This window comes from Gopherus evgoodei, chromosome 1, assembly GCF_007399415.2.
Source record: "Gopherus evgoodei ecotype Sinaloan lineage chromosome 1, rGopEvg1_v1.p, whole genome shotgun sequence".
Taxonomy (NCBI): domain Eukaryota; kingdom Metazoa; phylum Chordata; order Testudines; family Testudinidae; genus Gopherus; species Gopherus evgoodei.
In genome coordinates, this window is record NC_044322.1 from 332,804,264 (window position 1) to 332,829,290 (window position 25,027).

At 41.2% G+C, this 25,027-nt stretch overlaps 1 long non-coding RNA gene across 1 annotated transcript; it reads right to left on the reverse strand.

Annotated features, from left to right (window-relative positions):
* Positions 1-10,036: 10,036 nt before the first annotated feature.
* Positions 10,037-24,658, reverse strand: LOC115647530. The gene is made up of 3 exons (XR_003999344.1): positions 24,638-24,658; positions 20,770-20,778; positions 10,037-10,173 (listed from the first exon to the last, which is right to left on the reverse strand). It is a non-coding gene; the product is annotated as an uncharacterized LOC115647530 (long non-coding RNA).
* Between the last annotated feature and the right edge of the window lie 369 nt (positions 24,659-25,027).

The following is a 25,027-nucleotide window of genomic DNA, read 5'->3' on the forward strand; positions in this document are numbered from 1 at the left end:
TTAGCATGCCCTGATTGAGGGGGTCACCCTAATCTGCACCTCACTTGCTAAGCAGGGGTAGGGATGCCAAATTGCAGTGAAGAGGAGAGCGGGTGGGTACAGACATTCCTATCTGGTGCTGCTGACTCTGCCTATTTGACTTGTCCCCTCCAGCATTTAATGACAGAGCTAATTGTACTCAATTGGGAGTCCTTGTTTCTGGTTAGTGATTCCTACAGCTGATGTCACAGGTGAGATGGTCTAGGAGCAAAGTATTGCATGGGGACAATGAAAGATGACCCGAAACTGTGTGGGCCATGAGGTTCCCCACTACCCGTGGAAATCACTGAGAGCTGCTTTAAGGGTGAAACCTCAGAATGTGATGTCATGGGAGCAGCAAGCAGTGGTGGCTAGTGGCAACAGAGAATCAGCGACAGTTTCAAGTTTGGGAGCTGATCCCTCCCTACTTCTCTTCTAGCTAATTACCTCTCTGGATGATCCATTTAGGTGATAAAAGAAACATGCTTTCATACTTAATGGTGCCTAAAATAAGAGAAATACATGTAACAGCCACTTAACAGTTTAGAGATCAGACACTATTTTCCCTTGTAGAGACTCTGCCATCCAATATGGAAGTGAGAAAAATCTATACGTTGTTCTTTACAGTTAATTAAGCATCTACAAGTTTTCTTTTTTCTCAAGGAAATCAATATTATTGCTCTATAAAAAGCTGCTCAATGGTGTAGGTTTATTTTTGAATCCCCATGAACAAAATATGACTATGGTATTTTATTGTTTATTCTGTTTTGTTTTCCATTGTCTGTTTTAAGTCCTCCAGGCTTCAGAATAGTTTTCTGAAGCAACAATTAACAGTCAATTTAAACACAAATATCAATTCTCTCTAGTCTCGGCTAGAATCATTGATTTAATTTCCTAATGACAGAAGAATTAAGTAATAGGCTCTGAGCAGGAATGCAGGCAACCATGTGAAGCCATGTGCCAAATTGATATTTCAGCAACTCTGATAACTTATTAGGCCAACGGCCATGGAACGTCATGGAGTTGAGTGATAAATCTCCAGTCAGTTGCCTTCATATTTCTTCTTTCAAATAATTTATGTCTCATAAAATTAATTGCCATTTTTGTTGTCTCGTCATCGCTCTTTTTAAAATGACAGTTAATTAAAAGGATCACAATGATATTAAATACCATGAAAAAGAAATCTTTTTTTTTAACAGCATGCAATAAATACACGTAGATATTCAAAACAGTAAAATACATGTCAGTACCGACAGACAGCCCAAGGCTTATGCATCATTCAGTTTACATATACACTTGAAGCTAGGGGTGTGACTTCCAGCTTATGTAAACATATGCATGCCATCTCTCATCAAGCTAGTATGCTAAAAACAGTAATGTAGCCATTTTAGCATGGGCAACAGCAAATGGGAGCATGGGCTAGCTTCCCTGAATATAGGGAGTTCTGGCATGTTTGTACTCAGGGCATCTAGACAGTGCCACTGCTCACCACTTCCCATGCTACTGCTTTTAGCACACTAGCTTGATGAGAACTAATACAAGTATGTCTACATGAGCTGGGAATCACACCCCTAACTCTAAGTCTAGATATAGCTTTAACTTCAATTCAGTTCCTGAAAGCACATCTTAAGTAGTGCATAGGTCTATGGACAGGGGTTGATTTCAGTCAAGAGAAGTAAATTGGGTATCTTTGGAATGTAGACCTAAAAGGACAAAATGTTAATAGGAGAGAATAGAGCTGTGTGAATATTTTTTTTTCTGTTGGCTGGCAATTCTGGGGGGAAATGGTGAGGGAGGAATCAAACAAAAATTAATGTTTTTCAGAAATTTTGGTGAATTGAAAAGTTGAAAAAATATATTTTGGCATCAAATGATATATTCTGTTTTGATTTTGACCATTTTTCATTTTTTTTAATTTGTAAAAAAATGGTAAAGGAAATTTAGAACCTTAAAAAGTTGTTTTCAACCATATAATCAAAATATTTTGTTTAAAAAATGTTTGAACAAAACATTTTGATTTCTTCAATTTTTTTAAATGAAGCAATTGAGCAAACCAGACACAGATTTGTGAAATATCTTGATATTGCCATATCTGCTTTTTTCTCTGAAAAAAAGTTTCTGTGAAAAATTCTGACAAATTCTAATTTGATGACTGAATATTGCCTCTATGCTAGGTTGCCTGGAATCTTTTGAAATATAAAATATTCATGAATCTTCAGTAAAATATACATATTAATATGTTCTTTAAAGTGTCAGACAGTTTTTAGCAAAAAATATATTAGTTGATGATTTATGTATGTTAAGGAAAGATTATTTTAACATATTCAGCTGATCAAAGTAACAACCATGTGTTAAATTTCTGGGATGAAATCCTGATCAATTAAAATCAATTGAAGTTTGCCATTGATTTCCATAGGACCAAGATTTCATCCCAGGATTCAGCATGATTTTTAAGTCTGAAACAATTTCATGATAAACTAGAAGTGGGCAAGTAATGGATTTTACTGCTTGCTAGCAATTAGGTGGGTGGGCGGGGGGGTGTTGTTTCACATTGACTCAAATGGAATTTTTTTCTAATTTTTTAGCAAATCAAAAATTAAAGAAAAAAATAGTTTTGGATTGAATGAAATTTTCATTCAAACTAGAAAGGACATGTTTTATTTAGATTTCAATCATTTTCTCACATTTTAGATTGTTTTGTTTGTTTAGTCAATTAAAGTTTGAAATGAAAAGTCGTCTTGAACTAAAAAAACAGAAACATTTCATTTAGAAAATGTTAATACAAAACAGTTCAAATTTTTCAGAACTTTTTTTTGTTTTTCTAACAGAAACAATTCAGAGAAATTAACATAAATTCACATTTTTTTCTATTGCCAAATTGCATTTTTCACTGAAAAAAATGTAGTGTAAAAATGTTATCAATAATAACATTTTGCTTCTTTCTGAAAATTTCACTGGTTGCATGCAGTTTGTCAGTCAATGTTAATGTATCTTACTTATCTCTGTATAATTCATGTAGATTCCTAAAAGTCCCATCACCACAGTATATAGGTACAGATGAAGGTTTAAGGATTGCAGCAAGGATTATTTCAAACCCTAGATACTTGTCCATCCTACCCTTGCTCTAGATCTAGAGTTTGATTGCAGTGTTCCAGAAAAATTCTTCTGTGATTTTTTTCCCTACTTTGTTATGTGGGTCCTGTGTTTCAGAAGTCATACGTTTTGCAGAGTGCTCTGAATGTCACAAGACTTGGTTTGTTTGTTTGTTTGTTCTTGGTCTTAGCTGATGGGGCATTCCATAAATAGGGCCCTCAGCTAATAAGGCTGTGCAATGAACTCCTCATTTTTTGGGCCTGGGCTCTAGCAGTAGTAGTTCACTAGTTGATCATCACATCTAAAACAGAAGGAAAATCATTTTCTGAGATAGTGAAGGCTTAGCTCATTTACGGCTTAAAGTCCAGGACCAGCACACTGAAATAGATTTATTAATGAAACAGGAAGCCCATGCAGTTTGCACAGAATCACTGTTGTCCAAAATATGTATTTATTTTATTTATTTAGAGTGGGATTTTCCAAAGAGCCCAAGGAGTAAAATGTGTAACTCCCATTTAAAATCAAAGTAAATTAGATGCCTGATTCCCTTAGATGGTTTGGAAAATCACACTCTGCGGTCCCCAGAATATGTTGGACACTGCATAAAATATAAACAAGACACATCCCTGCCCTGAAGAGTTTAAAATGTAAGTGTTCAATTGTAGCTTTGCCACAAGCTCTGGGCAATGGGAATCCACAGTTCCTGTGTTGTTCCAAGAACAGACCAATGGCCAGGTTGTGACTCAGAGAGTTTACATCTCACAAATGTATGAACGTAGCACAAAAAAAAAAAGAGCAAAAACTTAAGTTTTTCTTACATCATGATGAATCTGTATGAGATCAGGGTCCAATAAAAATTCATTTGCATAGTTAAGAAAAAGTTAACCTTGTAAAATAATTATAAGCTTCTATAATAACAAAAGAGAAGAAAGGGAAGGATAATATCTTACTGATTATGGCAAGCACATTTTATTGAACTTTCTTCAAAGAGAAAGGAATGCAATTAAAGCCGACGTTATCTGTATCAAATAAAATACAATTTCCCCCAGGTGCCTGTGGTTGAGACCCAGCTTGTCATTTCACCCAAAATAATTAAGGAAGTTTGTGACATTAATGACTTCCTCAAATATTTAAAATTGCTAGGCCAGGATGGTTTCCCATCTGAATATTATGAAACTTTACAATTTACTAAAGAAAGACCTTGTACCAACTGATCATATATAGCTTAAGAGTGAGGTGATTCTAAATAAAAAGAGAGAGATTAAAAAATGATCTAAAGAACTGGAAACTTAACCTCACCAAAGGTCAAATTCTACCCTCACGTACCTGCACTCTGCAAATATATTTATGGACAGATTTTAGGCCTTGATGTAGATTGTACAATTTTAGCAACAATATTATTAAAGCTGTAGCTTCTACAAAAACTCTGTTCAGCGAGTTCAAGGTCATGTACAAGTTTTATTATACTGCATGGAGAATAGGCCTTTGTGAAAGTTCTCAAGAGAATTTGAAGTAATTCCCTCTAAGAGGAAATAAGCTTCCTGCAAGAGAGTGGTAATTTAAGACTTCACTGAAGTAATATATTAACATATACCATCTTAGTTGCATTAATGAAGATCAGTTAAGAGTGTGATATTGTAGGGGGAGCTGGTAATGATCCAAGTTACCCAACACTTTTGCCATTACCACTCACCATTTCTTAGTTTTGCCAGGCTTAACAATTTCTTTTTCTGACTTCTTCAGAAAAAACTCTTCTGCAGGGACTTAAAATTAAGCAGGGGACAATGAGAGAGGCTCCTTTCTGAAAATCCCCATGAAAATCCAGCCACATTTGGCCATGTTTGAGATACAGGAAATCACCATTTTAACATAAACAGTGAACATATTAGAGGCTTGATCCCCAAAATTCTGAACATTCCATCTGCCCTGCATATGATCCTTGGGCTCACTGACCCTCCTTTATTCTGAACAAGCCACACAGAACAGACTCTCCAGATGAGAGAGAAAAAAATGAATCCTAATTTCTTTCTTGCTTCCCCCAATAAAAATAGCTTGTTGCCTAAGAAAAGGTGCACTTGGCTAGGAGCCAGAAAATCATGAATTCAAGTTTCACCTCTTCTAGTGACTGGTGTTAATAATTCTAGGCGCTTTGCAAAACTCATTCACCTACCTCAGGAAGTAGACGAATAAAAACCCCTCTCTCCCTTTCACTGAAGAAATAAATTACTATTTGTCTACATTGCTGCATAAGCCCAGGATCTGTGGAACTCCAGTCTACAGACCTGATGTTTCTAAGCCTGTGCTTTAGTATTCACACTGATTACACTGCTCTACAGCCAAAATGCTTCTGAAATAAATGTAGTCCAACTTTACTAATTCTGGGTCTGAGAATGAAAATGATGCTTAAAATTATTGATTGGCTCTAGTTTTTAGGATATGCTATTGGGTCAGTATATACGACCCTTGACTTGGGAATGATGGAGGATAAGTGAGTTATAAAGGGAAGGGATCTCCATTTAAACCAGAAATTACTAAAATACATCTTTGACTGGATCTATGAATAAATCTATGACTGGGTTTGGACAGTACTTGCTTTTTAGGTAAAACAATGAATGATCAATCTGAAGCTGGTATTGCGTCATATATGATATGAATTGCATCATGTTATTCCTAGAAGTCATGGATGATGCAATCACAAGGAAGCTTACATCACTCTGCTGAACAAATTGCCCTATATCAGCTCTAGAAATCATACAGTGTCGTGCTCTCTTATTTGTCAGTGTTTGATTCTGCAAAGGGACACATTTCTGTTTAGCCAAAGTGAGCAGAGATGCCTCGTACTTGTGTGAAGAGCACAGATAACTTCTGCTATGTTTGTGGTGAAGTGACTTTTGCATCACAAAAGCGCAGTATAACCACTATGGTTAAGAAAGCCTATCATCTTTATTTTGGCTGCAAAATTGGAGATCAGGACAAGAGGTGGGCCCCACACATATGATGCAACACTTGTGCAACAAATCTTGGCCAGTGGTTGAACAGGAAAAGGAAATCTATGCCTTTTGCAGTGCCAATGATTTGGAGAGAGCCAACAGATCATACCAGCAATTGTTAGTTCTGCATGGTGCCTCCAGTTGGGAAAGGTGTGTCAAAGAAGAAAAAGTGGACTGTGCATTATCCAAACATTCCATCAGCTATACGCCCAGTATCCCACAGAGAAGGTCTGCCGGTTCCTGATGCACCAGAATGATTCTCACTTGAGTCAGACGAGGAAGAGGAAGAGAATGAAACTTCTGGTCCTGAACCATCAATGTCACAGGACCCACATTTTCTCCCATCCTCCTCCTCTGAACCACACCTCATAACACAAGGTGAACTGAATGACCTTGTCAGGGATTTGGAACTACCCAAGAGTAAGGCAGAGCTGTTGGGCTCCAGACTACAGCAGTGGAATCTCCTGGCAGGCTATCAAGGCAAATGGAGCCCATCAATGCTTGTGGACTATTGCTGGACAGTGACAAGAGATGCTCCATTTAATGAATACAAGAGACAAGCCAAGAGGCAATGAGTAGACACTGAATAGAACTAAACTATGTACATAATAGTTTTTTGCCTTTTGTTTCATAATAAATTTTATTTATATAACCCTTTTGCTGATTTTTAAAGTGTTACATAAACAGGACAGGTGAAATATTATCATGTAACGCAACCATAAACACATTAAAAGACCTAGGTTTACAATTTATGATTAAAACTCTACTATCTACATAATATACATAGACATAAAATGTAAAAACTTAAATATCTTAGAAACAGTAGCCAATCAGTTGTTTTAATTGTCATATTTGAATTCAGCACATCAAAATACACATCAAAATACATAATAAATATCACATTTTATCTCTGAAGCAGACGACTTCTCAAAAATTGTAGACCAGTGTTAGTGACCCAGTGTTAGTGACCCTGCATTTACAGTTTGTGGACCTCTCCTAGGTTTCCTAGCATTCTGTCCACCTGTAGCCCCTTCGCACTTTGTGATGCACAGTGGGGAAAAAGTAACTGTCATACTGCACAACTTTACCAGAAGTTGTCTTACCTCACCAACACATCCTGCTGAGCCATCATTTGGGTCTGTATAGTCCCAGAAACCAGAGCCAGCAACATGGATGAGGCACCATTTGAAGAACTTGTCCTGCTTGTGCTTTCATTCTTGTTTCAGGAAACAAGCAGGGCATCCATGAGATGCTGGTAGACATTTCAGCAGCATTTTCTGACCTACCAATGGAACCTTTCAGCTGAGGAAGAGAACAATACAGACATGGCAGACTCCAACTGGCTGATGCTGCTTTTAACTCTCTGTGTAACTACTCATGCCCCCTATATGGGCCAGCTGTTCTGGAGCAGTGCCACAAGCACAGACTGGTGGGATCACATTTTCATATGGATCTGGGATGACCAGCTGTGTGCCCAGAACTTTGCCTGAAAAAAGCAATGTTCCTGGATCTTTGTGTGCAGCTTGCCCTGAACTCCAGTGTCAGGATATGCATGAGGGAGGCCATGCTGCTCCGAAAGTAGGTTGCTATAGCCATGTGGCAGCTGGCTTCTCCTGACTGCTATAGGTCTGCTGATAATCAGTTTGGTGTTGACAAGTCAACTGTGAGAGCAGGTATTTCTGAGGCAATCAGGAGTGTCATTTACCAAACAATGATGGGCTTACACAATGTCCCTGAAATAATTGCCAGTTTTGAGAGAATGCACTGAGGCTATTGATGGGCCTCATGCCCATAGTTTGCCCTCCTCAAGGAACACCAGAATACATAAAATGCAAAGGATACTACTCCTTGGTTATTCAGGCCATTCTCAGAGGCTGATTCATGGATGTCATTGTGGGCTGTATTGGAAAAAGTGCCTGATGCCAGTGTTTTCAGTTGATCGGGAGTTTAATGTCATGGATATGCTGGAACACTATTCCCACCAAATGATATTGTCATAAATGCAGTAACTGTCCCCACTGTTGTTTAAGGGACCCCACTTGCCCTCTTTTGCCTTGAGTTATGAAGCCATACCCTGATCTCAGAGGCCTTGGGAAAAGGTTTATTTATACTCTCAGTAGAGGTAAAATGGTGGCTGAGTGTGCATTTGCAGATTGAAACTTTGCTGGCGCTGTCTACAGAACCATTTGGATTGCAGTGTTATCTGCACTATTGTGGCTTGTTGTGCTCTCCACAGTGTTTGTAAAGCACAAGCTGAGCCATTTGATCCAGAGTAGACTCAAGACAGTCATGGATTCCTGGAGCGATACAGACAGAGAAAGTGTATCTGTCCCACTGGAACAGCATGCACACATGCAACAGAAATCAGGAATGATTTGCGCACTTACATTATGGGCTTGCATGGGCCATAAATAAGGGTGAATAGTATATGTACAAATGATCTGTAGAATAATACTAATGGTGAGTGAAGTACTATCACAGTGTACTATGAGTGGGAAAGAGAGTAGTTGTTATGAATTTTAAATTATGAATGAGATGTGTGCTTATACTATATTGGGGGGAATGGTGGTTCTTAAACATTTTTACTTATGGATGAGGTGAATGTATTATGAGTTGGGGCAGTAGAGGGTGGTTCTTATGAATTTTTACTAATGGAGCTGAAAAGATATATTGAGACATTTTGCTGCACATGACTTCCCCCTTATTCCCTCATCATGTTTTTTATCTTTATTCTTTGAAATGTGCATGTTATGCAGTTCGTCTCTAATGATAACTATAAAGTTTAATAAATTCAAAGACTTTATTTGTTACCATGAATGTATTAGAAAATGATATTAAAAACTGATGGGCAGGCCAAGCTGCCATGAAATTATCAAAACAGAAATAAAATAAAAGTGTATAACACAAACTGTGAACAGTGCAAGATAGTGAAATCCACACAAGACAAATAACAGTGCATTTGAAATGCCCCTGCTTCTGAGTGTTCCCTGTTGTCCTTTGCCTTTTTAGAGCATTTTGAATGTACTTGGTGCTGCTGCATGGGAGTGGAGAACTGCACAGGATAATTGAGCATTCACTGCTTCTCTGGGCCACCCACCCCTGAAATTGTCCAGTGCATTCCTGGTCTGCAGGACATGGTAGCATGGAGATAATTCAAGACATGGTGCTGGTGCAGGAGGTGTGTATGGAGCTTGAACTTGCACTCTCGTGAACATGAGCACAAGCAGCCTCTCAAACAAGTCCTTTTGCTGTGCTTTATCTTCCTCCCTAGAATAACATTCCTGCTCCAGCAGCCAGGGACGGCCCTAAATCAAATGGCACCCCAGGCGATGATCACCTTTGGGTGATCACCCTTCCATTTGTTAAATTTTGAATACTTTATATTTTATTTCATTTGTAGTCCATTTCATGACTTTGATGCACGATTTGCATGTGTGATTTATTCCTGTCATATAAGAAAATAGATTTGCATGCCAGGATCGGTAAATCTGTATTTATTCATGCCATATATACGCAAATAAAATAATTAGCTTCCCCTAAGCTTATAGAAACTTTTTAATTTTAAGCATAACTGAAATGTACTAACATCAAGAAATTGAACAGTGTACCAATGTTGGGTGGACCAGTATTAAATAAAAGCAGCAAAGAGTCCTGTGGCACCTTATAGACTAACAGACTTATTGGAGCATGAGCTTTCGTGAGTGAATACTCACTTCGTCGGATGCATGTAGTGGAAATTTCCAGAGGCAAGTATAAATATGCAAGCAAGAATCAGGCTAGAGATAATGAGGTTAGTTCAATCAGGGAGAATGAGGCCATCTTCTAGCAGTTCAGGTGTGAACACCAAGGGAAGAGAAACTGCTTTTGTAGTTGGCTAGCCATTCACAGTCTTTGTTTAATCCTGAGCTGATGGTGTCAAATTTGCAGATGAACTGAAGCTCAGCAATTTCTCTTTGAAGTCTGGTCCTGAAGTTTTTTTGCTGCAGGATGATTACCTTTATATCTGCTATTGTTTGTCCAGGGAGATTGAAGTATTCTGCTACAGGTTTTTGTATATTGCCATTCCTAATATCTGACTTGTGTCCATTTATCCTTTTACGTAGGGACTGTCCATTTGGCCAATGTATATAGCAGAGGGGCATTGCTGGCATATGACGGCGTATATTACATTGGTGTACATGCAGGTGAATGAACTGGTTATGGTGTGACTGATCTGGTTAGGTCCTGTGATGGTGATGCTGGTGTAGATATGTGGGCAGAGTTGGCATCAAGGGTTGTTGTATGGATTGGTTCCTGAGTGAGAGTTACTATGATGCGGTGTGTAGTTACTGGTGAGAATATGATTCAGGTTGGCAGGTTGTCTGGGGCGAGGACTGGCCTGCCACCCCAGGCTTGTTTGTTTAGAGAGCCTCTACATCCATGGTGGCTTCTGGAAGGCCACCAATGCATTATAGTTTTCTCAGGAAATCAATGGTGTCACAGAGATAGCTGGGAGTCCTGGTGGCATAGGGTGTGAGTAGACCACCAGCACTCCCAGCTATCTCCGTGACACCACTGATTTCCTGAGAAAACTACAAGCATTGGTGACCTTCCAGAAAACACCATCCTAGCCACCGTGGATGTAGAGGTTCTCTACACAAACATCACACACACATATAGAATACAAGCTATTAGGAACAGTATCCCTGATGATCTATGATTCTATGATCTATGATGCCATAGCACAACTGGTTGCTGAGCTCTGTGACTTTATCCACACACACAACTATTTCAAATTTGATGACAATATATACCTCTAGACCAGTGGCACCGCTATGAGCACCTGCATGGCCCCACAATATGCCAACATTTTTATGGCTGACCTGGAACATCGCTTCCTCAGCTCTCGTCCACTCACGCCCCTTCTCTACCTACGCTACATTGATGACATCTTCATCATCTGGACCCATAGGAAGGAGACTCAGGAAAAATTCCACCACGATTTCAACAGCTTCCACCCCACCATCAACATCAGCCTGGACCAATCTACATGGGAGGTCCACTTCCTAGATACTACAGTGCAAATAAGTGACGGTCATGTTAACGCCATCCCATACCAAAAACTCACTGACTGCTATGCCTACCTTCATGCCTCCAGCTTCCATCCTGGACACATCACATGATCCATTGTCTACAGCCAAGCACTGAGGTACAACCACATCTGCTCCAACCCCTCAGGCACAGACCAACACCTACAAAATCTTCACTAAGCATTCTCAAAACTCTGATATCCGCATGAGGAAATAAGGAAACAGATCAACAGAGCCAGACATGTACCCAGAAGCCTCCTACTGCAAGACAAGCTCAAGAAAGAAACCAGCAAGACTCCATTGGTCATCACATACAGTCCCCAGCTAAAACCTCTCCAACACATCATCAGGGATCTACAATCCATCCTGGACAATGATCCCTCATTTTCACAGGCCTTGGGTGGCAGACCAGTCTTCGCTCACAGACAATTTGCCAACTTGAAGCATATTCTCACCAGTAACTACACACCGCACCATAATAACTCTCACTCAGGCCTGGTCTACACTACGCATTTATATCGATTTTAGCAGCGTTAAACCGATTTAACGCTGCACCTGTCCATGCAACGAGGCCCTTTATATCGATCTAAAGGGCTCTTTAAACTAGTTTCTGTACTCCTCCCTGACGAGAGGAGTAGCGCTGAAATCGGTATTACCTCATATCGGATTAGGGTTAGTGTGGCCGCAAATCGAAGGTATTGGCCTCCAGGCGGTTTCCTACAGTGCACCATTGTGACCGCTCTGGACAGCAATCTGAACTTGGAGGCACTGGCCAGGTAGACAGGAAAAGCCCCACAAACTTTTGAATTGCATTTCCTGTTTGCCCAGCTTGGAGCTCTGATCAGCACGGGTGGCCATGCAGTCCCAAATCCAAAAAGAGCTCCAGCATGGACTGTAGGAGAGATACTGGATCTGATCGCTGTATGGGGAGACAAATCTGTTCTATCAGAGCTCCGTTACAGAAGATGAAATGCCAAAGCATTTGAAAAAAATCTCCAGACAGAGGCCGCAGCAGGGACTCAGCATAGTGCTGCGTGACAAGCGTAACCAAAAGCCAAAGAATCAGATGGATGCTCATGGAGGGAGGGAGGGGGTACTGAGGACTCCAGCTATCCCACAGTCCCTGCAGTCTCTGAAAAGTATTTGCATTATTGGCTGAGCTCCAAATGCCTGTAGGATCAAACACATTGTCCGGGGTGGCTCAGGGTATAGCTCGTCAATTTACACCCCCCCCATGAAAGAAAAGGGAAAAAAATCTTTTCTTGACTTTTTTATATGTCACCCTATGTCTACTGCATGCTGCTGGTAGATGCGATGCTGCAGCACTGAACAGCAGCACCCTCTCTCCTCCTCTCCCCTCCGGCAGACAGTAAAATATGACTCCTATCCATTGTCATCATCAGCCCGTGAGTGCTCTTGGCTGACCTCAGGTGAAGTCAGACGGGGTCGCCTGGGTAAAAATAGGAATGTCTTCTGGTCATTCCCAGTAGATGGTACAGAACGGCTGGTAACTATCTTCATCATAGCAACTGGGGGCTGAGCTCCATCAGCCCCTTCTTTTCATGTCTAAAGAAAAGATTCTGTACTGCCTGGACTATCATAGCAGCGGCATGCTGGGCTTCTCTCCCCCACAGCATTTAATGTCCTGCCTGTACTATCATAGCAGCTGGAGGCTGCCTCCTCTTCATTTTATCTCACTAACAAGTCAGCGTTTCTTATTCCTGCATTCTTTATTACTTCATCACACAAATGGGGGGACACTGCAACAGCAGCCCAGGACGGTTGTGGGACCAAGGAAGCAACAGGTGGGGTTGTTGCAGGGGCACCCCCTAGAATGGCATGCAGCTCATCATTTCTGCGGAATCTGACACGGAGCGGCTGTGCTCTCTAATACATTGGTTCTCTAGCACACTTGCCCCATATTCTAGGCAGGACTGACTCTATTTTTAGATACAATATAAAGGAGAAAATGACCAGGGGATCATTCCCATTTTTGTCTTTGCGCCCCTGGCCGACCTCAGCGAGGAGCACCCATGATAGCAGCAGACGGTACAGAATGACTGATAACCGTCATCTCATTGCCAATTTACGATGGCATGGCAGACACTACAGAACAACTGATAACCGTCTCTGCTATCTTGCAAAGGCAAATGAATGCTGCTGTGTAGCGCTGCAGTACCGCCTCTGTCAGCGGCATCCAGTACACATACGGTGACAGTGATAAAAGGCAAAACGGGCTCCATGGTTGCCATGCTATGGCATCTGCCTGACCAATCCAGGGAAAAAGGGCGCGAAATGATTGTCTGCCGTTGCTTTCAAGGAGGAAGGAATGTGTGACGACATTTACCCAGAATCACCCGTGACACTGTTTTTGCACCATCATGCATTGGGATCTCAACCCAGAATTCCAATGGGCGGGGAAGACTGCGGGAACTATGGGATAGCTATGGGATAACTAACCACGGTGCAACGCTCCAGAAATTGACTCTAGCCTTGGTACATGGACGCACAGTACTGAATTAATGTGCTAAGTGTGGCTGCGTCCACTTGACTTTATACGATCTGTTTTACAAAACTGGTTTATGTAAAATCGGAATAATTCCATAGTGTAGACGTACCCTCAGGAACCAATCCATGCAACAAACCTCGATGCCAGCTCTGGCCACATATCTACACCAGCGACACCATCATAGGACCTAACCAGATCACCCACACCATCACCGATTCATTCACCTGCACTTTCACCAATGTAATATACGCCATTGTATGCCAGCAATGCCCCTCTGCTATGTACATTGGCTAAACTGGACAGTCTCTACGTAAAAGGATAAATGGACACAAATCAGATATTAGAATTGGCAATATACAAAAACCTGTGGGAGAACAATTCAGTCTCCCTAGACACACAATAGAAGATTTAAAGGTAGCCATGCTGCAGCAAAAAAACTTCAGGACCAGACTTCAAAGAGAAATTGCTGAGCTTCAGTTCATCTGCAAATTTGACACCATCAGCTCAGGATTAAACAAAGACTGTGAATGGCTAGCCAACTACAAAAGCAGTTTCTCCTTCCTTGGTGTTCACACTTCAATTGCTAGAAGACGGCCTCATCCTCCCTGATTGAACTAACCTTGTTATCTCTAGCCTGATTCGTGCTTGCATATTTACACCTGCCTCTGGAAATTTTCACTACATGCATCCGACGAAGTGGGTATTCGCTCACGAAAGCTCATGCTCCAATAAGTCTGTTAGTCTATAAGGTGCCACAGGACTCTTCGCTGCTTTTACAGATCCAGACTAACACGGCTACCCCTCTGATACTTAACAGTATTAAATAGTATTTCAGTAGGTGACAACCTTAGAAAGGTAACCACAGTCTTTAGTTTAAAAGGTCAGTTTTCTTGCCTTTGTCCTTGCAAACTGAAGCATAGTGCCAGAGAGATCAAAAGACTGGCCAATGGCTATTTAAGTGGTAAAATTGAAAGTGACGTCAATCTCTTGTCAGCTGTTGTCAATTGAAGTATGTTTTAATGAGCTTGAGTTTTGAAAAACTACACTCACTTTTCACAACTGTGACAGGCAGTGTGAGCAGAATCCTCAAAGCTATCAACACATTAGTAAAAGTGTCCTTCAGGTCTGCATCATGAATGAATTGGAGCACTTGGAGTGGAGAGTGCTTGCTGTGTTGCAAAATGTGACAGATGATGTCCAGTTCATCATACAGGTCTTTATCATTGATATCTGAACATTCCCCATGTATCAGTGTCCAGTGAAGGTCCGTACAATTGTTCGAGTGTTTTCCTTTCCACTGACAGCTTTCTAATGTCATACAAAAAATCCCAGGTGCTTCATTTGTCCAAACCTTTCTTTGATGGACATTCGAGCAGTGTCAATGAGCGAGCAAAAAAACTCCCTTTTGATTTTTTCTTCTGAGCTTCCCATTGCTTCCTCCTTGCCCTCGTAACAAAACTCTCTTCTTCCAGTCAATGTGGTTTTCTTGAAGACAGGCTCAACTCCTAAGTTTTTCACCATTTCTTTGGCAGCAGTGATGGCATATTCAAATCCATCATCTCTTAGGAGAAATCAAGTCAGCTTCTCCTCAAAGTAGTAGCAGTCACAATGTTCATTGACTGAGTTTATAATGCCTTGCTTACAGCATTTGTATGGAACAGAATATATCCTGCCAACCAACAACTGAGACCAGAATTTGAAGTAAGTGAATTTTGTTTGCTAGGCTCTGTGCCTCATATCAGATTCCAGACTAGGCTTTACTTGATTGTGCCAATTCCATCAAGGTGCTGAAAACCTCAATCACTTGGGACCTCACTGCCTCTCCCAGTGAGTGTCACTTAGAGGCTTCAGGGTCAGATTGTAAAGTTCTCTGTGAGGATATTCCACTTGATAGTTGATGCTGAAAACAGAATGTATATCCTTTTCACACTCCAAAGAGAGATACTGAATCTAAAGAAGATGACACTGCATCTGATACAACTAGATTGAGGGAATGGCAGCCACAAGACACAAAGAAAGCTCTTGGATTCAGCACAAGGATCCTTGCCTGGACACCACAGTTTCTTTCCTTCATGTTCCAGCCATTTTCATAGCCTTGGCCTTGTCAGTCTTGAAGCTTTAGAACATAAGAATATAAGAATGGCCATACTGAGTCAGACTAAAGGTCCATCTAGACTAGTATCCTGTATTCTGACAGTGGCCAATGCCAGGTGCCCCAGAGGGAATGAACGGAACAGGTAATCATCAAGTGATTCATCCTGTGTTGCCTATTCCCAGCTTCTGGCAAACAGAGGCTAGAGACACCATCCCTGCCCATCCTGGCTAATAGACATTGATGGATCTATCCTCCATGAACATATCTAGTTGTTGTTCTTTTGAACCCTGTTGTAGTCTTGGCCTTCACAACATCCTCTGACAAAATGTTCCACAGGTTGATTGTGTTGTATGAAGAAATACTTCCTTTTGTTTGTATTAAACCGGCTGCCTATTAATGCCATTTGGTAACCTCTTCTTCTTGTGTTATAAGAAAGAGTAAATAACACTTCCTTATTTACTTTCCCTACACCAGCCATGATTTTATAGACCTCTATCATATCCCCCTTTAGTCATCTTTTTTCCAAACTGTAAATTCCCAATCTTATTAATCTCTCCTCATACAGAAGCTGTTCCATACCCCCAATAATTTTTGTTGCCCTTATCTGAGCCTTTTCCAGTTCCAATGTATCTTTTTTGAGATGGTGTGACCACATCTGGATGCAGTATTTAAGATATGTGTATACCATAGATTTATACAGAGGCAATATGATATTTTCTCTCATCAATCCCTTTGTTAATTATTCTCAGCATTCTGTTTGTTTTTGACTACCACTGCACATTGAGTGGATGTTTTCAGAGAACTATCCACAATGATTCTAAGATCTCTTTCTTGAGTGGTAACAGCTAATTTAGACTTCCTCATTTTATATGTATAGTTGGGTTTATGTTTTCCAATGTGCATTTGTCATGGTATAATTCCCTACTCTGAACCTTAGCATCCAAAAGATGGGGTACCAGCATGAATTCCTCTAAGCTCAATTACCAGCTTAGTACTTGTAGCGCTGCCACCAACCAGGAATTCCAGTGCCTGATACACTCTAGTCCCCTCAAAACCTTGCCCGGGAACCCCCAAGACCCAGACCCTCTGGATCTTAACACAAGGAAAGTAAACTCTTTCCCTCACCTTTGCCTCTCCCAGGCTTCCCCTCCCTGGGTTACCCTGGAAGATCACTGAGATTCAAACTCCTTGAATCTTAAAACAGAGACGAAAATTCACCTTCCCCTCTCCTTCTCTCTCCCCCTCCCAGACTCTCCCTGAGAGAAAAAGTAATCCTAACACAGAGAGAAAATTAACCTTTCTCTCCCCCTTCCCTCCTTTCTCCCCACCAATTCCTTGGTGAATCCAGACCCCATCCCCTGGGATCGCACACCAGAATAAAAAAAACCATCAGGTTCTTAAACAAGAAAAGCTTTTAATTAAAGAAAGAAAAAACAGTAAAAATTATCTTTATAAATTTAAGATGGAATATGTTACAGGGTCTTTCAGCTATACACACTGGGAATACCCTCCCAGCCTAAGTATACAAGTACAAATTAAAATCCTTTCAGCCAAATACACATTTGAACTCCTTCCAGCCAAATACACATTTGCAAATAAAGAAAACAAAAATAAGCCTAACTCGCCTTATCTACCTAGTACTTACTATTCTGAGCACATAAGAGCCTGTATCAGGGAGATTGGAGAAAAACCTGGTTGCACGTCTGGTCCCTCTGAGCCCCCGGAGTGAACAACAACCCAAAACTAACAGCACACACAAAAACTTCCCTCTCTCAAGATTTGAAAGTATCTTGTCCCCTCATTGGTCCTCTGGTCAGGTGAAAGCCAGGCTCACTGAACTTGTTAACCCTTTACAGGCAAAAGAGACATGAAGTACTCCTGTTCTATTAACCCTTAACTATCTTTTTATGACAGCATTACTTTGCATTTATCAGCATTGAATTTCATCTGTCATTTTGTTGCCCAGTTACCCAGTTTTGAGTAATCCCTTTGGAATTCATTGCAGTCTGCTTTGGATTTAACTATCTTGAGTAGTTTAGTATAATCTGCAAATTTTGCCACCTCCTGTTTACCCTTTTTTTCAGATCATTTATGAATTCATTGAACAATACTGATCCCAGTACAGACCCTTAGGGAACATCACTATTTAGCTCTCTCCATTCTGAAAATTCACCATTTTTTCTCATTCTTTATTTTATTCTCATTCAGAACATTCATAAACAGTTCTGTTATGCCTTTTGCAGAAGTTGTCCACAGACTGGAAACAGATAAAGGGTTCCTTTACTTGGATACAGCCATCCTTGTCATCAACAAATCTTACTGTAAACAACATCTTTTCACTGTGACTAATGTTGGGAGCGCAGTCCATTCTAACGATGTAGTACTTTGCTTTGCTGAGCTGCATCAATATGTTATCAAGCACTTTTCTTGCCATAAGGTCAATCAATTTGTTTTGAATTGTTTTGCTGCAGTAATGGTTCATAGCTTCTTTATAAACTACTTGACATAGGTGCTCACACATGCCACCATTATATTTCCCCCAAAGCTCTGCCAAACCAAGGAGATTACCATTATGTTCAGTGAACAGCATATCTGAAGAACCCCAGAAAGTCAAATTATTCTTTGCAAGGAAGAGGATATTGAGATCAGATGCTCAAGCTCATTCCTCCAGTGCTGGATTTCTACATTAATAATTTGCTGGTTTTCTGCCTCTGCAGTTATTCATCTTGAGCTGAGACTCGACCTCCATTCATTTGGAGCAGGCTATAAAATGGCAGGGTGACTTTTTATGTTGGTTCATAGCATCAGCTAAGTTATGCCAGTAATTGTACCCAAAAAGCACACGCAATGATTTGGTATTCTTGTCAAATATTTTGCAACAACAATAGAGCACTTCATCTTATCTTGAGTAAACTAGCTAATGCTGATTCAGTTTCTCACTGTTCTCAAGCACTTTTTTGCTGTGTGATTTTTTAGATGTGTTGCTTCTGCTTATTTACTGGAAATGTCATATTCTCAATTTTGCCTGGCCATTCAAAATTGTACAATAAATATTGGCAGAGTTTAGGATCGCCGGCCATAAAGCAGGATCTGATGTATTGATTTGTGGTCTGCAATTTTTCTCACTGCTGTTTCTGCCATCATGTGAGGCTGATTCTTTTTTATCATTTCTCTCTTTTTCATGTAAACCAGATTTTTCTTTATCATTACCCTCCTTTTTCTTTTGAGTCACATTCTTCTTTATCATCACTCTCCTTTACGCCATCAGGAACACTGGATGATTCTTCATCACTTTCTTCACATTTCCATTCCTTACCTCGAGGTAAGTCTCCTAAATCCTTAGTAATAGGACTTCTATTATTTACGATTCACTCCTCAATTTCTTCTGCACTGGGACAATCGCTATAGTCCAAAGCCCAGTTTATGTTGCTCTGTTTCAGATATTTTCCCATCAAATTTTCCCCTTGCTGCAAACTAGATTGCAACTGAGCTTTTCACTTCCTATACTGAGCTCCTGAAGGATTATTTGGGGGCATCTTTTATTTTCTATGAGGGAAAAGAGACAGTATTAGGGAGAGCAGAAGTCTATGTTCTGCATGGCAAAAGAAATAACAGTATTCCTATTATATTATTGCATAGGTGGGGGTTTGATAGATATCTCTGTCATCTCATTAAATATGTCCTTTATTAGATGCCACTTACATTCTTCAAGTCTTAGAACACAAGTATACTTTCACAATTATACAATAAAACCAAGTTTACAATATCACACCTGGGCTCTCATTTTGTTCCTATATCTCACTGACAGAATGGTGACACCAGCAGAAGTGTCTTTGGGATCTTAAGGATAAAAAAAAAGTGATACTTTGTGTAATTATGCTTCAATATATTCTGAAAATAAAAGTTTAGTTTTCAAATGCTGCTTGGGCACCACTGAGAGTTATGCAGAGTTTGAAGCTTTAACACATAATGGTAAGGTGAAGTTTACAAAAATAATTTAATGATACATCTTTAAACATTGCAGGCTATTTTAGCCTTATGGCCATAGGGGGAGAAGGGTTGAGCCACTTGGCATGGTTTACTACCTATGACCCACAATCCTTTTCCAAGCTACTGGGGACAAGCCAGCATCATCCTTTCCTTCTAAGGCATACTTCTGTAACACCATTAGTGAATACGTGCTATTACCCTTGGCTTGTAATAATAATTGCATTGGGTCATAAAAAGGAAATCTCTCCCATTCCTAATACCAAGAAACATGAAGGCAGAAAGTTAGTTTCCAGTGCTACTTCTGCCTCTTCTGTGTCTAGGGCTGGTTCCATTATGGGCTGCTTTGCTGGGGTGGGTCGTCAAATAGATCCCCTGAGTATGGACCCAGGATGTGCTGTAGCTTGTCCATGGGTTATGCCTCCTTGAAGACTGGTGTTAGCACCAGAATCATTTCAGTAGCCTGATACAGCAGCTTCCCCTCTGGGGATATCTTATATTCCCCTCTGGGACTATCTTAGATTCAAGGGTTATGAGGTCACTAGCCTCTGTGTGCTTAGTGCTCAGTACAGTTCCCAGCATCCAGTCAAATATCTCGTAAAAGAGGCAGGATAACGGGGAGTTCCCAGGTGTGCGGTTCTTATCTCTGGCTTTCTGATAGGTAGTCTTGAACTACTTGATCCACCAGATTTACCAAAATCTGATTGTGGTCCTGTGCCCAGGTAGCAGCATGTTTGGCAAAAGACTACTTCTCAAAGACCATAGCTAATGCGGGACAAGGGTCACTCTATTTGCAGTATAGTAGTCAGAATAAAATGGAATTGTCAAATGCCAAGCAACTATACTTGAACCAGGGGTGTTGCCTCCATTTACTGGGAGTCAGTGGCTAATCTTGGGATAGAAAGAAAAAGAAACCCTGGCCCATTAGACTGTGGGATATCATGGGCAAACTCTCAGTACACCAGCATGGAGATCTGGCCGAACTCCATCCACCCTGCCAAATGATACAGTTTGGACCTGCGTCCTGAGGGCCCTAGGATCCAGGTCCTGAGGGCTTACTGATCCGAGTCAGACAGGTTTGTGTATTGTTAGAAGGAGGGACTGGACTCAAACCAGTCTGAGCCCAGGTTTACATTGCAATGTGGATATACCCTTACAGATTGCCCAAGATTACTTGTGGCAGAATCTTGAATAGGGATACTCAAAGGCACTTAGGTGCTGCTCCATTCAGCATTACAATGCCAAACCTCTAGGTGCCCTGCCACCTAATGCAATCCCTAAGCTAATCATCCAGTCTCCCCAGACTGTGGATGGGGAAAGTTAGGCACTTAAGAAAGGGATCTTCAGAAGCCATCAGTTGAGCAGAGAACTGCCTGAGCTAGTCAGGAGTGAAAGGCTAAGGAGAAGAATGGAGAGAGTATTGGGGCTTTAACTCTTAAACAACTGACCTGGTACATGTGGCTGATGGCCAGAGATGGGCACCTCACTCTGCTCAAGAGCATCTCTTGGAGTTAGACTCCTAATCTATATCATCTGTTCAGGTAGACCATACCCTATCAGGTGATCTCTCTCTTTTTCTCATGCTTGATACCTCTCTCACACTCGCCCTATGTCATAAACAGATAGCTAAGGGTTAATGTTCTTTTACCTGTAAAGGGTTAACACAGGGAACCTGAAACACCTGACCAGAGGACCAATCAGGAAACAAGACTTTTTCAAATCTAGGTGGAGGGAAGTTTTGGGTGTGAGTTCTTTGTCCTTTGTCTTGTGTCTGTGCCCTCTCGGCTCTGAGAGTGATTTTTCTATCTCCTGCCTTTCTAATCTTCTGTTTCCAAGTTGTAAGTACAAGGATAGTAAGACAATAGGTTTATATTGTTTTCTTTTGTATTTACATGTGTGTAGTTGCTGGAATGTGTTAAATTGTATTCTTTTTGGATAAGGCTGTTTATTCATTTTTTTCCTTTAAGCAATTGACCCTGTACATTGTCACCTTAATACAGAGACTATATTTTATGTCCTTTTTCATTCTTTTTATATAAAGCTTTCTTTTTAAGACCTGTTGGAGTTTTTCTTTAGTGGGGACTCCAGGGAATTGAGTCTGCAGCTCACCAAGGAATTGGTGGGAGGAAGAAGTCAGGGGGGAAATCTCTTTGTGTTAGATTTACTAAGCCTGACTTTGCATACCCTCTGGGTGAGTGGGGGAGAGAGATTAGCTCTCTCGGTACTTGTGTTTCCAGGACTGGGAGCAGGAAATCTCCTAGGGTAGTCCAGGGAAGGGAGCCTGGGAAAAAGTAACAAAGAAACAAGGGGAGGGGGTTATTTTCCTTTGTTGTAAGACTCAAGGCATCTGAGTCTGGGGGTCCCCCAGGGAAGGTTTTGGGGAGACCACAGTGAGCTAGACACTATATAATTCTTAGCTGGTGGCAGTGGTACCAGGTCCAAGCTGGTAACTAAGCTTGGAGGTTCTCATGCTAACACCCATATTTTGGACACTAAGGTCCAGATCTGGGAAGAAATGTTATGACACTCTACATTTCCCTGAGTCCCTGGCCATTGTGTTTTGTTGGTGCTGTGCTGACTTCCCAGCCTCCTGCTGGGAACAGCCTGACAGGTATCAGGTCTTTAAGGTGCTCAGAGCACATCTACAAGGTAAGGCCTTAATGGTAACATAGGCATTCCCCTGCCTGGTTTAAGATTGCCACTTCAGAACCTTGGGTATATTTCCTTGAGCTAAAATTTTGGGCTCCCTGTTAGCTGTGGGGTGGCATCAGGACTTAGGCAGCTTTGTAAATGTCATATGGCAGAAACTTAGGTTCCCATAGGATTAGGTGGCAGCTGAAATATTTTTGGTATCTAACTGGAGAACATAGGTACCTAAGGAGGCAGCTAGACACAAAAATCCTTAGAAGGATCTGGGCCTTAGTGCCTTTGCGCCTCAAAGAAGACCCTACCAAATCACTATGCTTGGACATAATACTTTAAAATGAGGATGTTTTTCATAAGTATATATGACTTATTAGTGAATAAACTTAGCATGAGATGGAAAAAATAGACAGAAAATCTTAGCAGTTGGACTAGAATCACTTCTGTCCTTTTGTCATGGTATAATTCCCCACTCTGAACCTTAGCGTCCAAAAGATGGGGTACCAGCATGAATTCCTCTAAGCTCAATTACCAGCTCAGTACTTGTAGCGCTGCCATCAACCAGGAATTCCAGTGCCTGGTACACTCTGGTCCCCCCAAAACCTTGCCCGGGGAACCCCAAGACCCAGACCTTCTGGATCTTCACACAAGAAAAGTAAACCCTTTCCCCTCTTTGCCTCTCCCAGACATCCCCTCTCTGGGTTACCCTGGAGGATCACTGTGATTCAAACTCCTTGAATCTTAAAACAGAGAGGAAAATTCACCTTCCCCCCTCCTTCTCTCTCCCCCTCCCAGACTCTCCCTGAGAGAGAAAGTAATCCTAACACAGAGAGAAAATTAACCTTTCTCTCCCCCTTCCCTCCTTTCTCCCCACCAATTCCTTGGTGAATCCAGACCCCATCCCCTGGGATCGCACACCAGAATAAAAAAACCATCAGGTTCTTAAACAAGAAAAGCTTTTAATTAAAGAAAGAAAAAACAGTAAAAATTATCTTTATAAATTTAAGATGGAATATGTTACAGGGTCTTTCAGCTATACACACTGGGAATACCCTCCCAGCCTAAGTATACAAGTACAAATTAAAATCCTTTCAAGAAAATACACATTTGAACTCCTTCCAGCCAAATACACATTTGAACTCCTTCCAGCCAAATACACATTTGCAAATAAAGAAAACAAACATAAGCCTAACTCGCCTTATCTACCTAGTACTTACTATTCTGAGCACATAAGAGCCTGTATCAGGGAGATTGGAGAAAAACCTGGTTGTACGTCTGGTCCCTCTGAGCCCCCAGAGTGAACAACAACCAAAAACTAACAGCACACACAAAAACTTCCCTCCCTCAAGATTTGAAAGTATCCTGTCCCCTGATTGGTCCTCTGGTCAGGTGAAAGCCAGGCTCACTGAACTTGTTAACCCTTTACAGGCAAAAGAGACATGAAGTACTCCTGTTCTTTTAACCTTTAACTATCTGTTTATGACACCTTTGGTCTGTGAAAATAGATTCACCAAACATTGATGCAATTAGAGTTTTCCTTACAATACTTTTTCATTTTGTGATGTCTATGTCCTTGCTGAATGTAACCCTTCTGCTAGGCCAAGTTGATAGCAGCAAGGGCCGGGTTCAGTACATAGGGGTCCCCTCCTAACAATGTAACACAAAACCAGCTTGCGCCCCCACCCAGTGACCTGGGAAAATCTTACACTCACCCCTGGGCACCTCAAAGAGGCAATACTTCCCCTCTTGCAAGCACAAAGTCTCAGTGTAGCAGAAAATTTTTAATAACATGAGGTAGACCATATCAGCATTAAATTGGGAAAACACCACAACTAGGAAAGAGTCCTGTGGCACCTTATAGACTAACAGACGTTCTGGAACATGAGCTTTCATGGGTGAATACCCACTTCATCAGATGCATGTAGTGGAAATTTCCAGGGGCAGGTATATATATGCTAGCAAGCAAGCTAGAGATAATGAGGTAGTTCAATCAGGGGGGATGAGGCCCTGTTCTAGCAGTTGAGGTGTGAAAACCAAGGGAGGAGAAACTGGTTCTGTAATTGGCAAGCCATTCACAGTCCTTGTTTAATCCTGAGCTGACGGTGTCAAATTTGCAGATGAACTGAAGCTCAGCAGTTTCTCTTTGAAGTCTGGTCCTGAAGTTTTTTTGCTGCAGGATGGCCACCTTAAGGTCTGCTATAGTGTGGCCAGGGCGGTTGAAGTGTTCTCCTACAGGTTTTTGTATATTGCCATTCCTAATATCTGATTTGTGTCCATTTATCCTTTTCTGTAGCGACTGTCCAGTTTGGCTGATGTACATAGCAGAGGGGCATTGCTGGCATATGATGGCGTATATTACATTGGTGGACGTGCAGGTGAACGAACCGGTGATGGTGTGGCTGATCTGGTTAGGTCCTGTGATGGTGTCGCTGGTGTAGATATGTGGGCAGAGTTGGCATCGAGGTTTGTTGCATGGATTGGTTCCTGAGCTAGAGTTCCTATGGTGCGGTGTGCAGTTACTGATGAGAATATGTTTCAGGTTGGCAGGTTGCCTGTGGGCGAGGACTGGCCTGCCACTCAAGGCCTGTGAAAGTGTGGGATCATTGTCCAGGATGGGTTGTAG